Source organism: Triticum dicoccoides, chromosome 2A (assembly GCF_002162155.2).
Source record: "Triticum dicoccoides isolate Atlit2015 ecotype Zavitan chromosome 2A, WEW_v2.0, whole genome shotgun sequence".
Lineage (NCBI taxonomy): Eukaryota > Viridiplantae > Streptophyta > Magnoliopsida > Poales > Poaceae > Triticum > Triticum dicoccoides.
The window spans coordinates 698,099,353-698,115,924 of NC_041382.1; the positions used below are offsets into that span (position 1 = coordinate 698,099,353).

The following is a 16,572-nucleotide window of genomic DNA, read 5'->3' on the forward strand; positions in this document are numbered from 1 at the left end:
TTTTTTTAATACTTCTGCAACTTTGTTGAATTAAATAAAATACTTAGGCAACTCCTAAAATCACCAAACTACTCCTGGTCCATAGTTGGATTATTTCCAACATGAAACATTTTACTTTGGAGATATTTGAGCATTTAAATATTTTATATAATTTTAAATGCCCAAATTCAAATATTTATGATTTAATTCAAAAACCCTAAGATGGCCTAGGAAAATGTGCATCACTTTTGGCAGAGGTTCTGAACCAAGACAAAAATGATGGGCATTTTAGAAGGGCATTTCAGGTTCATTGAAAAAGTTTTTAGTAAACCCTAATTGGTTTCAGAGGGGACTGGGGGTTCTGTCATCCCCATTTCAGGTTTCTGATGAAAGAGTAAACATGATGCAACACTCTAATGCATGGCTAGCTAGGGTGTGACATCGGGATACCGACGATCGAATCTCAGGCAAGTATCGTACCGCTAGACAAAGGGAATTGTATACGGGATTGATTAAGTCCTTGACATCGTGGTTCATCCGATGAGATCATCGTGGAACATGTGGGAGCCAACATGGGTATCCAGATCCCGCTGTTGGTTATTGACCGGAGAGTCATCTCAGTCATGTCTGCATGTCTCCCGAACCCGTAGGGTCTACACATTTAAGGTTCGGTGACACTAGGGTTATAGAGATATTAGTATGCGGTAACCCGAAAGTTGTTCGGAGTCCCGGATGAGATCCCGGACGTCACGAGGAGTTCCGGAATGGTCCGGAGGTAAAGAATTATATATAGGAAGTGCTGTTTCGGCCATCGGGACAAGTTTCGGGGTCACCGGTATTGTACCGGGACCACCGGAAGGGTCCCGGGGGTCCACCGGGTGGGGCCACCTGCCCCGGGGGCCACATGGGCTGTAGGGGGTGCGCCTTGGCCTATATGGGCCAAGGGCACCAGCCCCAAGAGGCCCATGCACCAAGAATCAAGGGAGAGGAAGAGTCCTAAAGGGGGAAGGCACCTCCGAGGTGCCTTGGGGAGGAGGGACTCCTCCCTGGCCGCACCCTTCCTTGGAGGAAGGGCCAAGGCTGCGCCTCCCCCCTCTCCCTTGGCCCTATATATAGTGGGGGGAAGGGAGGGCAGCCCAACCTAAGCCCTGGCGCCTCCCTCTCCCTCCCATGACACATCTCCCTCCTCCCACAGCGCTTGGCGAAGCCCTGTTGGAATCCCTCTACTTCCACCACCACGCCGTCGTGCTGTTGGATCTCCATCAACCTCTCCTCCCCCCTTGCTGGATCAAGAAGGAGGAGATGTTGCTGCTCCGTACGTGTGTTGAACGCGGAGGTGCCGTCCGTTCGGCGCTAGGATCATCGGTGATTTGGATCACGACGAGTACGACTCCATCAACCTCGTTCTCTTGAACGCTTCCGCGCGCGATCTACAAGGGTATGTAGATCCACTCCTCCCTCGTTGCTAGATGACTCCATAGATAGATCTTGGTGACACGTAGGAAAATTTTGAATTTATGCTACGTTCCCCAATAGTAGAAGCCCTTCGTGATCGAATCCCCCTCCGGTAGATCGCCGGAAAAGGCCCCAGATGGGATCTCACGGGTATAGAAGGTTGCGGCGGTGAAAAAGTGGTTTCGTGGCCCCTATGATGTTTTTAGGGTATAAGAGTATAGGCGAAAGAAGTACGTCAGTGGAGCTCCATGGGGCCCACGAGGGTGGGGGGCGCCCTCCTATCTCGTGGAAGCTTCGTAGAGTTCCAGACTTCCGCTCCAAGTCTCTTGGTTTGCATTTGTTCCAAGAAAGATCCTCGCGAAGGTTTTGTTCCGTTTGGATTCCGTTTGATATCCCTTTTCTGCGAAACACTGAAATAGGCAAAAAAACAGAAACTGGCACTGGGCCTCCGGTTAATAGATTAGTCCCAAAAATAATATAAAAGAGCATATTAAAGCCCATTAAACATCCAAAACAGATAATATAATAGCATGGAACAATAAAAAATTATAGATACGTTGGAGACATATCAGTACATGGCGTCAGATCGTACCGTGTACGCCGCTGTGAAGGCAACGGATGACTACCAGGAGTTGAAGGAGAGTTGTTGCTCTTTCATACTCGAGGTCGCTGACAAAGTAGCAGCCATCAACATGACTCATAACTTGTGCTCCAATGCTCCTTCCTCCTCCAGCAGCCGCCCGCAGATGAATGTGTGCACACATTACTCATTGTAGGTGGCCCAGGGCACACATGAGTTTAAAATCCCCCATTTTGTCTTTGTGCAAAGGAGGCATTGATTTGGCAAAGAAATCAGTTCCGAAGCTTTCCTGGTTGGCGATTACGGTTGGAAGATAAGGGTATACCCGTCGCCGTCGTCGTCAAAGAAGATACAAGGGCACATCTCCGTGTACGCCAAGCTATTGACTGATCCTGGACCTGAAGGTGTCAATGTGACATTGGGCTTTAAGTTGGATGATCATAGTGGCGAGTCACTGCATTTGATGAAATGGTTAGAGAAAACCTTTACGGCCAAGTCAGATTGGGGATATGCAAAGTTCGTCACCATTGAATCTGCCAAGTCATGTCACCTAGCAGATGATGGATCCCTTACCATACGTTGTGTTGTTGCCATCACCAGGAAGGTCCACACTTGTAGTACTAGCACCACCACCATGGGCACCAGAGCCACAATGCCACCGTCTGATATTGCCTCTCACCTGAAGCTGTTGTTGGTGAGCAAGCACGGGTCGGATGTAAGTTTCCTGGTCGAGGACTGTGAGCTCTGCGTGCACAGCCTTGTGATAGCTGCATGATCACCAACCCTATGTGAGATGATGGTAATGGGTAACAAGGATGACCACGTCATGTCGGTTCACGATGTGACAATCGAGGTCTTCAAGGCCGTGCTCCACTTCATCTACACCGATGAGTTGCCTCCAATTCAAGACCTAGTCCATGATGGTGCTGACCAAGATGAGGTGATGATAGCGGAAGATATGTTGGTTGAGGTGTGCTAGTTCGGTCTCGATAGGATGAAGGCCATGTATGAGAATTTGCTGGTTAGGTTCCTCGACTCGGAAGAAGATGCATTACAAACGGTAAAGTTGGGCTGCGATCTCCAATGCTCAAAGCTCATAAATTACTATCACCAGTTCATCATGTTGACAAAACTTAGGCAAATACTAGGTGAAAAATTTTCCCTGGTCGACCGTTTTGGCACATATTGTTTGAGTCTTTTTATTCTAGTCCACATGATTTTCGTTGTCGCTTACTTGCTTATATATATAAGGTATTTCTTCTTTGCCAAGATAAAAAGGCTTTCCTTTCTGGCCTAGGCAGCGAAAGGAAACACACTTCTTTGTTTTCTTGCCGACCTAGACATCTAGTAACCCTATAGAGATGAGCATGGGCTGCTATTGTACAATACTAGATCATTGATGGTGTGTGTTGCCGTGCTTGTCCATTTTTACACTATAATGAAATTTCATAAATATGTGAAAAGAACACAATGTATATTATTGAGGGCAATTTTGTGCTAATGTATTATATGTTTATTTTGAGCTATCAATTATGTTGTGGTTGGCTCTAAAATAGCAGTACCAAAAAAATAATGCAGCTTCACATTATTTGCATATAAATTATTTCCAAATGTTTGAAGCAAAAGTGATGATCAAATTTGTTAATAGAAAAAGTTAAATACTACATATCGGGTGTCCACGAATCGTTAATTAAACTGCAACACATATCGTTATTTGAACAACAGCAACACAAATTGTTCCATCAAGTTTTGAATGATATTGATTCTTGTGAAATCCATTACATCAATGACCTTCAGAATATGTGAGATAAAATTAATTAGATTAGGAAAGATGTAGTATGAGATCTTAGGTACCCTGCTGACAGAATATTGCGTGTGATGAGTCCAAAGGCTTCCAAGGGCACATATGAGTCACGAAGTAGTCGGCGAGATATATATCGAGGCCTTCATACATGCTCAACACCAGAGTTGTAGTGGTTGCCGAGCTCATCGAGTGCGCTGGGAACATGTGACAAATGTGTGACAAGTGCATGCTATTGAATGCATGCTCTAGTCAACTCATCCAAAAGTTTAAATTGATGGAGGGAGCTGGGCAATATATTTTAACACTCCACCTCATGTTTACGCTATTTTAGTCCTTGGATGTGGGATCAATGTAGATCACATAATCGTTTTAGGTCTTAAACTCAACACCGCTTGGCTCGGATACCATATTGAATTTATGCTCCAACTAGTTGGTCCAAAAGTCCGAACTGATGGAGAGAGATAGGCAATATATTTCAACACACGCGACGTGCATCCTTGGCTTCTTCTTGGCCTCTAACCATTGTGCAGCTCCCATATAAATTTGATAGCACCATTCGTTGATGTACTTCTATTCATGGTATTACGATGGCCGGCAGAAATTTTTGGTAGTTGCTCATCTGTCATTGTAGGTCGCTAATCTATCGTCACCATAGAATGGTCGGGCGACCCTTGCTTAAAATGAGGGGTGAGAGGTGCCTCCGAGGGAAAGCATAACTACGAGCCACTTCCCAGCCTTCTCACGCACTCAGCAATTTTTTACATCAGATGTCGTGTTTCAATTATTTCTGGTCGTTTAATTGTTGTGTTGTTTTGTATTTTCTAGCTAAGTGGGCCGACTTTCTTTCTAGGGTTACCTTGGGATCGATGGAAGGAAGGCGAAAGAAATACAAGAGTGTTCAACGGATGACGACGTGTGTGGTGACCACGCGTGAGGCGGTTCCACCCGATCGCCGATGGGTGGTTCATCTCGTCGTCGATCTAGTGACGCCGGCGCTGCTGATCTTCAAGCGAGGCGTCCTGATCCAGCGCGGTGGCTCCCCGGTGTTGACCCTCATCGACGACTGCGGCGTACGCATCGACTCAATGCGGGTACACGATGAGATCTTGATCGGAGAGGGGACACAGGTACGTTTCCCATGTCACGTTGTTCTGGTCGACAGGGCGTTGGGTCCCGAGGCGGAGGCATGGCGTGACGCGCAGATCAAGGTAGAGGAGGAGAGGGAACATCGGGAACAGAGACGAATTAAAGTCATAGCGCGGTGCGGTGCGGCCATCCCCTCCCCACGCGACGAAATCCGCTACCCCTCTTCCCCACAAGTAAGCGTGCCGCAAACGAGCGTCCATGGAGCCCTGGAAGCTGAGACTCGAGAAGAGGGCTCGGGTGATCGCCGACGGGGACGAATCGAAGCTGGAGAAGCTGATGGAGATCATTGCCAGGTTCTCAACAGAGAGAAATCTGAAGGAGGCAGCAGGGTGTGCCTACAGGAAGCTCACCGAGGCAGAAGATTGGCGCCTCACACAAACAGGCAAGCCGGTGGGGGCGCTCAGGATGCTGCTGTGCGCAATGGAGGAGGCGGAATTGGATGATCCGATGCAGGCCATGAAGTGGGTGGCGTTCCGCTCGCGCCGCTGCTCTCCGACGGGCCCGACAGGATTCATGGTTGGTGCGGTGATGGCTCTGCCGGCCGCGGTCCCGGCGATGACCATGGAGAGGGCCCCTACTTCTGCGGTGGTGTCGGAGGCGCAGACAGATCTGGGGCGCGGCAAGGGCGGGAAGGGGATGAAGCCTGGGACAACGAAGAAGATCCAGAAGAAGATGTCGTTGATTTTGAGGAGGTCACTGCGCTTCCCATGCTGCTCCCCGCGCCTGCTCAGTCTCGCTCGCCCCACTGGGCGGGGGTAGGGGTCTCACCAGCAGGCGGTCGCTTCTGGCTGCTCGCGGGGGAGGATTCTGAAAAGGAGACTGGGCTCCTGTTGGATTACCAAGGTACGATTCCCTCCATATCACTTTACCGAACCTACTTCGTTAATGGAAAACAGAAGAATCAAAAGGGGAAAAAGCGGCTGATAGCCGCAGAAATTACAAGGGAATTAGAGGGAGATTGTTGTAATAGCCCTGCTCAAGGGAAAAAAGAGGGGGCAATAATTAATCCAAACCAAGTATTACTTGGTAGAGAGATTATGGAAAAAATGAACAGAAAACATTATGCCCAAATTCCAGATATCGGGTCTAATGAGGCGAATTATATTGATGAAATGGAAATTGAGACTGGTGGGTTGGCCTGGGGAAAATTGTTAATGAGGAAGGATTCGATGATAAAGAGAATCGAGGGCAAAAGGGAAAATGGGTAGAGACGCCCTGTAAAAATACGCTTTCTGCAAGCTTTAACAGTATAAATAACGAGACTCTCTCTCTGTGGAGAGGAGAGTGTGATCCCCTCAAGGATTTAGGGTTTCCCCCCTCTCGCCGCCACCAGAGGAAAAGGGAGAGGGAGAGATGAATAGATGCTATGGAGGAAACCGTGGGGGGGGGGGGTAGATTCAACCGAGGAGGTCGAGAGGGATTCCAATACAGAAAGAAAGAAGAAGAGATTGACAAATATAAGGGGAATCTGCCACAGTTTGGCAGGGGTCCCGAAGGGTTTGGATCTGGATCCACAACTGGCGCCTTCAGTTATCTGGGAAATGGAGGAGAAATGGTAAATTCAGAAACAAAGAAAGCTGCTGAAGAAAAAGGGGGAGAAGAGAATAAGTTAGAGGCTGGCCGTGCTGGATCCGAGGGCAAAGGTAAAGATCCTGTTCATGGTTTCAACCCTCCTCTTGAGTTCTTTCAGCATCAACAGTGGTTTGGGGCTCTTCTTGCCCTGATGGCCCAACAAGGGGCAGGAGTGACTTCTGGATCAGGGAAACAGGGAGAAGGAGAGAAAAAACCTGAAGGGGATAGAGAAAAAGGAAATCAAATGTACAACAGAGATACCAACTATGGAGGAGATGTAGATACTGGTTCAGGATCTAGACAAAATCAGAAAACTTGGAGTGGGACTGGTAGATTTGCACAAAGAGAAGGGCCTGAGCTGGTGAAAGGTGGGAACAATTTTAGAATGATGTGTAACAAATGCAAGGATTCAGACATCTGACTAGGGATTGCAAGCTCCCAAATTGCATAATCTGTGGAAAAAACTCACACATCTCTGAGGACTGCAACTGGCTGAAACAAATGAAACCTCTACCTAAATATGTAGGATATGCAGCCAGAGGGCTGGGAGTACTTCTGATCCAGAATTCTAAGGAAGTGGTGAGTAGTGAACATGTTAACCCAATGGCAATCATCAATATTGCTTCTGGAGAGATCAATGAGACACAGTTCTTGAAGGGCTTCAACTACATGTTCAAGTGGGACTAGCAATGGAGATGTAAAAGACATGGAGACAAGGCATATCTTATGAGATTTCCAAACAAGAGCAGGCTGATTGAACTTCACATTTTTTAGAATTTCAATCTGCTAGGAACTAAAGCAGTCATAAATGTGGATAGTTGGACTTATGACACTCAAGCCATAGGGAAGTTACACACTGTGTGGGTGTAGATTGGTAAAATGCCAGAATGCTTTAGACATTTTTTTGGTGCTTGTGAGGTAGCTGCCACAATTGGCCCAGTTTTAGAGATTGACATGACAATTATCCTGATGGAAAAAAATCAGAGCCAAGGTGGGAGTCAGAGACTTTGAAAAAATTCCAAAACACACCTAAGTAACTGATAAGGACCTCATGATTTACAGAGTGGCTTTAGAGCTTGAAAAGGTGGTGGAGCAGGGATGGTATGAAGATAAAAGGAAACGTACTAAAACTGATTCAAACAGGGAAGCTGATACAGATGACATGAGGAAAAAATCAAGATTGGTGGAGCTATTGTAGAAGGGACCAAAGAAAACATCTATCTAGGGAGTGTGGGACTCAAGCAATTTGAAGAAGTAAAGAAGAAGAATGATGAGATTTTGAGTATTCAGAAGGAATATCTGGCTGAGGTCGGTTTAAGGAAAAAAAGCTGAAGTTGATCTGGACAGACTGCTACAGAAGATGCAAGAAATGGAAGAAAATAAATATAAACAGGAAGCCTGGAGGGCAGTGGAGGAAAAAGCATAATGCATGGGAAGAAGAGAAGAATAGAATGGTGGAGATGATTAAAAAACAACACGAGTTGATAGACAAATGCATGGAGAAAGTGGACCAGTGGGATGAAAAAGAAATTTCTTGTGAAGAGTTGGCAGAGAAAAATGATCTTGACAAAGATGCTCCACAAGATCCCCTGATAGAAGATAATTATGTTGAAAATGTGGATTATAGTGCCAGTCAGGACTCTGTGGAGTCTCTGGGGTCAAAATTGGGGATCACTGCCAGAGATGACAAAGATAAGGACAAGGATGGACCAACCAGAAGAAGTGACAGAAACCTGGACAAGAAAGATGCTAAGATTGAAGATTTGGCTAAAGAAAGAGCTGCTGACAAAGACAACTATGGTAAGTCTACAACACTTTCCGAAGGTCAAATTTCTTTATTTGAGATGGATAGGAAAGTGGGGGTTGAGTTGGGGTGCACCATTGATATGGTCCACCAAAACCTAGACCTGATTTCTAGTATGGAACAAGCTAGAAGAGATATTTGTCTACAAAATATTAAAAATCAGGAAGAAAAAGAGAAAGGGAAAAGCTCTCCTGATCTAATTGATATTGGACATGCTAGCCTAGAGGAATTGTGCTCCGAAGATGACCACTCTAATGCAGAGCTAGAGTTAGATTATTATAATAATCTCAAAAAATATTTTCCAGCAATAAGAAAATCAAGATTGGCACCTCAGCCACTAGTGCTGGAAACATGCCACATCCATTGGGGAAGGGGGAACAAGAAAAAGAAAAAGAAACAATGAAAGGAATGTTTTGGAATGTGAGAGGGATTAGAGAAGACATCAAAAGAAATTTCATTACGGAAACTATTGTAGAAAAACATTTAGATTTTGTTGGTCTACTTGAGACTATTAAATGAGAATATACTAGAAATGAATTGCATAATCTTTCTGGAGGAAGGAATTTTCTCTGGGAATGGATTGCCCCTGGTGGAAAATCTGGGGGGATTCTAGTTGGGATTAACAATGATGACTTTGATTTAATACAAGTTGAAAAAGGCATCTACTTTGTCAGGACACTCCTCTTTGATAAAAAAGCTAAATTTAGCTGGAACTTAGTGACAGTTTATGGGGATGCTCAAAAAGAAGGTAAAACACATTTTTTTCTGAATTGTATAGATTATATCAAGATAACCCTCTCCCTTGTGTGATTGGGGGAGATTTTAACATCATTAGGAACAATGCTGAGAAAAACAAACCTGGGGGGATTGATCACTTCAGTTTTGTCTTCAATGCCATTATAGACATGCTGGATTGAGAGACATCCCCATCAGTGGGAGACAATATACTTGGGCTAATAATATGCCTGACCCCACCTATGAGAAACTTGATAGAATATTAATTTGCCCAGATTGGGAAGATAAATACCCTATGACCATGGTTACTGCCTGATACGTCTCCAACGTATCTATAATTTTTGATTGTTCCATGCTATTATATTATCTGTTTTGGATGTTAATGGGCTTTATTTTACACTTTTATATTATTTTTGGGACTAACCTATTAACCCAAGGCCCAGTGCAAATTGCTGTTTTTTTTGCCTATTTCAGTGTTTCGCAGAAACGGAATATCAAACGGAGTCCAAACGGAATGAAACCTTCGGAAGCGTGATTTTTGGAACAAACGTGATCCAGAGGACTTGGAGTGGACGTCAAGCAACCAACAAGGAGTCCACGAGGTAGGGGGCGCGCCCTCCCCCCTCGTGGGCCCATTGTGGCTCAACCGACCTACTTTTTCCTCCTATATATGTTCACATACCCCGAAAACATCCAGGAGCACCACAAAACCCTATTTCCACCACCGCAACCTTCTGTACCCAAGAGATCTCATCTTGGGGCCTTTTCTGGAGCTCCGCCAGAGGGGGAATTGATCACGGAGGGCCCCTATGGCCCCTCCGATGATGTGTGAGTAGTTTACTTTAGACCTTCGGGTCCATAGCTAGTAGCTAGATGGCTTCTTCTCTCTCTTTGGATCTCAATACAAAGTTCTCCTAGATCTTCTTGGAGATCTATTCGATGTAACTCTTTTTGTGGTGTGTTTGTCGAGATCCAATGAATTGTGGGTTTATGTCAAGTCTATCTATGAACACTATTTGATTCTTCTCTGAAATCTTTTATGCATGATTGGTTATCTTTGCAAGTCTCTTCAAATTATAAATTTGGTTTGGCCTACTAGATTGATCTTTCTTGCAATGGGAGAAGTGCTTAGCTTTGGGTTCAATCTTGCGGTGCTTGATCCCAGTGACAGAAAGGGAAACAACACGTATTGTATTGTTGCCATCGAGGATAAAAAGATGGGGTTTATATCATATTGCTTGAGTTATCCCTCTATATCATGTCATCTTACCTAAGGCGTTACTCTATTCTTATGAACTTAATACTCTATATGCATGCTGGATAGCGGTCGATGTGTGGAGTAATAGTAGTGGATGCAGGCAGGAGTCGGTCTACTTGTCACGAACATGATGCCTATATACATGATCATGCCTAGATATTCTCATAATTATTCGCTTTTCTATCAATTGCTCGACAGTAATTCGTTCACCCACCGTAATACTTATGCTATCTTGAGAGAAGCCACTAGTGAAACCTATGGCCCCCGGGTCTATTCTCCATCATATAAGTTTCCAATATATTTTATTTTGCAATCTTTAATTTTAATCTATATCATAAAAATACCAAAAATATTTATCTTATCATTATTATCTCTATCAGATCTCACTCTCGTAAGTGACCGTGAAGGGATTGACAACCCCTTTATCGCGTTGATTGCGAGGTTCTTATTTGTTTGTGTAGGTACGAGGGACTTGCGTGTGGCCTCCTACTGGATTGATACCTTGGTTCTCAAAAACCGAGGGAAATACTTACGCTACTTTGCTCCATCACCCTTTCCTCTTCAAGGGAAAACCAACACAGTGCTCAAGAGGTAGCAAGAAGGATTTCTGGCGCCGTTGCCGGGGAGTCTATGCACAAGTCAAAACATACCAAGTACCCATCACAAACTCTTCCCCTCGCATTACATTATTTGCCATTTGCTTATCGTTTTCCTCTCCCCCACTTCACCCTTGCCATTTTATTCGCCCTCTTTTCCGTTTGCTTTCTTCCCGTATGTATGTTTGTTTGTGTTTCCATTTGCTTGCATCTTTGCTTGCTAAAAATTTATTGATATGGATGCACTTAAAGTATTCTACTTGGATCATCTTCGATCCTTATGCGCTTGTGTTGAAACCCCAACTAGCCTAGTTGATGGGAAATCTTTATATGAGAATGCTCATTTTGTGCGCCACCGTTTGTCTGAAAAAGGGAGACCCTTATGGGATCAAATAAACAGATTGCTATGTTATGCTTGGAACTTTTGTGAAATTTGTGATCTTACTTGTTGCTCTAAGAACCCTAAAAAACACTTGCCCTACCTATGTGAGTTTAATGACAATGAAATCTTATCTTCTTATGCAAAGGGTGTTTATAGTTACTACAATATCGAACAAATTGAAGAATTTGTTGCTTTTAAGGGTGTTTATGAAGTCGCTTCTTTGATTGAAAAATATGATGTTACTCTCTACGAATCTGAAAATTATGACATACTTAAATATTGCTATGAAAACTATGCTCATAATGTCTATGTCAAAGAATTTATTGAAAGAATGACCATTGCTTCGGAAGAAAATAATGATATCCATGAATCTATAGATAATCATGATTCCGATGATTTGATTGAAATATCCCTTGATGAACATGATGCTTGCTATTTTTGTGGCCATGATGCCAATATTTATGAAGATGAGTTTGCTATAGTTCCTTATGTTAAACATGATATCGTTGCTATTACACCCATATTTGATAGTTCCTTCGATGAAAAGCATGATTGCAATGATTTATTATAAATTCTATTAATGTCAATTGTGCTAATAATATGCAAAACCCTAAGCTTGGGGATGCTAGTTTTGCTATGTCCTCTACTTGTTGCAATGATCATGATTGGGGTGATTCTTCTTTTGATCTTGAAAATTTATTTAAGCCCCATGATGAATATGAGATTGATAATGTTTGCAATAATATTGAAAGTGGGTTTGGAAGAGTGTCAACTTTAGATCCCACATATTTGGAGAATGTTCAATCTTATGAAGTTTTTGATAAAAGTGGGTTTGGACAGGTCATGACTTTAGTTAATGTTAATCCCACTATTTTGGAAGATTCTCAACTTTGCATACATGTGGATCGTGTTAAGAATATGTTTGTGATATCTATATTGTTGAATTTGCTTATGATCCTACATGTAATTATTATGAGAGAGAAAAATATGGTGGTAGAAATTTTCATGTTACTAAATTACCTCTCGTTATGTTGAGATTGCTATTGTTTCTTTCCGCTTCCTTGCATATGCTAGTTTTTGCTTGCCTTGATAATTTGTTTGCCTATAAGATGCCTATGCATAGGAAGTATGTTAGACTTAGATGTGTTTGTCACATGTTTTATGATTCTCACTTTGTGCTTCAATTATTTTCTTTCATGTGAGCATCGTTGAAATCTTATGCCTAGCAAGGGACGTTAAACGATAGCGCTTGTTGGGAGGCAGCCCAATTTTATTTTTGTTTCTTGCTTTTTGATTCTGTTTAGTAATAAATAATCCATTTAGCCTCTGTTTAGCTGTGGTTTTATGCTTTTAATTAGTGTTTGTGTCAAGTAGAACCTTTGGGAAGACTTGGGGAAGGTCTTTGCGATCCTGCTGTAAAAAACAGAAACTTTAGCGCTCACGAGATTTGCTGCCGTTTTTACTGGAGAGTGCTATTTAGTTAATTATTTTTGAAGATGATTAATAGATAAATTCCTCACGTCCAGAAATTTATTTTAGAATTTTTGGGTTTCCAGAAGTATTCGAAACCTACAGATTACTACAGACTGTTCTGTTTTTGACAGATTCTGTTTTTCGTGTGTTGCTTGCTTATTTTGATGAATCTATGGCTAGTAATAGAGTTTATGAACCATAGAAAAGTTGGAATACAGTAGGTTTAACACCAATATAAATAAATAATGAGTTCATTACAGTACCTTGAAGTGGTGGTTTGTTTTCTTTTACTAACGGAGCTCACGAAGATTTTCTTTAAGTTTTGTGTTGTGAAGTTTTCAAGTTTTGGGTAAGGATTTGATGGATTATGGAACAAGGAGTGGAAAGAGCCTAAGCTTGGGGATGCCCAAGGCACCCCAAGGTAAAATTCAAGGAAAACCAAAAGCCTAAGCTTGGGGATGCCTTGGAAGGCATCCCCTCTTTCGTCTTCGTCCATCGATAACTTTACTTGGAGCTATATTTTTATTTGCCACATGATATGTGTTTTGCTTGGAGAGTATTGTATGATTTGAGTCTTTGCTTTTTAGTTTACCACAATCATCCTTGCTGTACACAACTTTTGGGAGAGACACACATGAATTGGAATTTTTTAGAATACTCTATGTGCTTCACTTATATCTTTTGAGTTGGATAATTTTTGCTCTAATGCTTCGCTTATATCTTTTAGAGCACGGCGGTGGTTTTATTTTATAGAAATAATTGATGTATCATGCTTCACTTATATCATTTTGAGAGTCCTTTAGAACAACCTGGTAATTCACTTTGGCTATAAATTTTTAAAAGCTAAGAGAAGTTGTATGCTTGATGGATGGTTTTGAGATATAAAGGTGGTAATATTAGAGGTGTGCTAGTTGAGTAATTGTGAAATAGATGAATAATTGTGTTGAAGTTAGCAAGTCCCGTAGCATGCACGTATGGTAAACGTTATGTGACAAATTTGGAGCATGCGGTGTTATTTGATTGCTTTCCTTATGAGTGACGGTCGGGGACGAGTGATGGTCTTTTCCTACCAATCTATCCCCCTAGGAGCATGCGCATAGTGCTTGGTTTTGATGACTTGTAGATTTTTGCGATAAGTATGTGAGTTCTTTATGACTAATGTTGAGTCCATGGATTATACGCACTCTCACCCTTTCATCATTGCTAGCCTCTTCGGTACCATGCATTTCCCTTTCTCATCTTGAGAGTTGGTGCAAACTTCGCCGGTGCATCCAAACCCCGTAATATGAACGCTCTATCACACATAAGCCTCCTTATATCTTCCTCAAAACAGCCACCATACCTACCTATTATGGCATTTCCATAGCCATTCTGAGATATATTGCCATGCAACTTTCCACCGTTCCATTTATTATGACACGCATCATCATTGTCATATTGCTTTGCATGATCATGTAGTTGACATCGTATTTGTGGCAAAGCCACCATGCTCAAATTTTTCATACATGTCACTCTTGATTCATCGCAATCCCGGTACACCGCCGGAGTCATTCACATAGAGTCATATTTTGTTCTAAGTATCGAGTTGTAATTTGAGTTGTAAGTAAATAAAAGTGTGATGATCATTATTAGAGCATTGTCCCATGTGAGGAAAGGATGATGTAGACTATGATTCCCCCACAAGTCGGGATGAGACTCCGGACGAAAAAAAGGAGGCCATAAAAAGAAGAGAAAAGAAGGCCCAAATAAAAAAAGAGAAAAAGAGAGAAGGGACAATGTTACTATCCTTTTCCACACTTGTGCTTCAAAGTAGAACCATGATCTTCATGATAGAGAGTCTCTTGTTATGTCACTTTCATATACTAGTGGGAATTTTTCATTATAGAACTTGGCTTGTATATTCCAATGATGGGCTTCCTCAAATGCCCTAGGTCTTCGTGATCAAGCAAGTTGGATGCACACCCACTTAGTTTCTTTGATGAGATTTCATATATTTATAGCTCTAGTGCATCCATTGCATGGCAATCCCTACTCCTTGCATTGACATCAATCGGTGGGCATCTCCATAGCCCACTGATTAGTTGCGTCAATGTGACACTTTCTCACTTTTTGTCTTCTCACACAACCTCAATCATCATATTCTATTCCATCCATAGTGCTATGTCCATGGCCCGCGCTCATATATTGCGTAAAAGTTGAAAGAGTTTGAAAAGGCTAAGTATGAAACAATTGCTTGGCTTGTCATCGGGGTTGTGCATGATGGGAGCATTTTGTGTGACGAAAATGAAGCATGGCCAAACTATATGACTTCATAGGGATACATTTTATTTGGCTATAGTATTTTGTTAAGACATAATTGTTTGATTAGCATACTTGGAGTATTACTATTTTTTATGTCAACAATAAAGTTTTATCTTGAATCTTTCGGATCTGAAAATTCATGCCACAATAGAGAAAAATACATTGAAGAAACATGCTAGAAGGCATTCCACATCAAAAATTATGTTTTTATCATTTACCTACTCGAGGACGAGCAGGAATTAAGCTTGGGGATGCTAATACGTCTCCAACGTATCTATAATTTTTTATTGTTTCATGTTGGATGTTAATGGGCTTTATTTCACACTTTTATATTATTTTTTGGGACTAACCTAATAACCCAAGGCCCAGTGCAAATTGCTGTTTTTTTGCCTATTTCAGTGTTTCGCAGAAAAGGAATATCAAATGGAGTACAAACGGAATGAAACCTTCGGGAGCGTGATTTTTGGAACAAACGTGATCCAGAGGACTTGGAGTGCACGTCAAGCAACCAACGAGGAGTCCACGAGGAAGGGGGCGCGCCTACCCCCCTGGGTGCGCCCTCCCCCTCGTGGGCCCCTTGTGGCTCAATCGACCTACTTCTTCCTCCTATATATGTTCACATACCCCAAAAACATCCAGGAGCACCACGAAACCCTATTTCCACCGCCGCAACCTTCTGTACCCAAGAGATCCCATCTTGGGGCCTTTTCCGGAGCTCCGTCGGAGGGGGCATAGATCACGGAGGGCCCCTACATCAACTCCATGGCCCCTCCGATGATGTGTGAGTAGTTTACTTCAGACCTTCAGGTCCATAGCTAGTAGCTAGATGGCTTCTTCTCTACTCCTTGCATTGACATCAATCGATGGGCATCTCCATAGCCCATTGATTAGCTGCGTCAATGTGAGACTTTCTACCTTTTTGTCTTCTCACACAACCTCAATCATTCTATTCTATTCCACCCATAGTGCTATGTCCATGGCTCGCGCTCATATATTGCGTAAAAGTTGAAAGAGTTTGAAAAGGCTAAGTATGAAACAATTGCTTGGCTTGTCATCGGGGTTGTGCATGATGAGAGCATTTTGTGTGAGGAAAATGAAGCATGGCCAAACTATATAATTTTGTAGGGATAAGCTTTCTTTGGCTATGTTATTTTGATAAGACATAATTGCTTGGTTAGCATACTTGGACTATTATTATTTTTATGTCAACATTAAACTTTTATCTTGAATCTTTCAGATCTGAACATTCATGCCACAATGGAGAGAATTACATTGAGGAATATGCTAGAAAGCATTCCACATCAAATTTTTTTTTATCATTTACCTACTCGAGGACAAGCAGGAATTGAGCTTGGGGATGCTTGATACGTCTCCAACGTATCTATAATTTTTGATTGTTCCATGCTATTATATATTCTTTTTTGGATGTTTAATGGGCTTTATTTTACACTTTTATATTATTTTTGGGACTAACCTATTAACCCAAG

General features: G+C 42.5%; 1 pseudogene; it reads left to right on the forward strand.

Annotated features, from left to right (window-relative positions):
* The window catches only part of LOC119358128, a 76,664-nt pseudogene extending 73,353 nt beyond the window's left edge, over positions 1–3,311 (forward strand).
* The last annotated feature ends 13,261 nt before the right edge of the window (positions 3,312–16,572 follow it).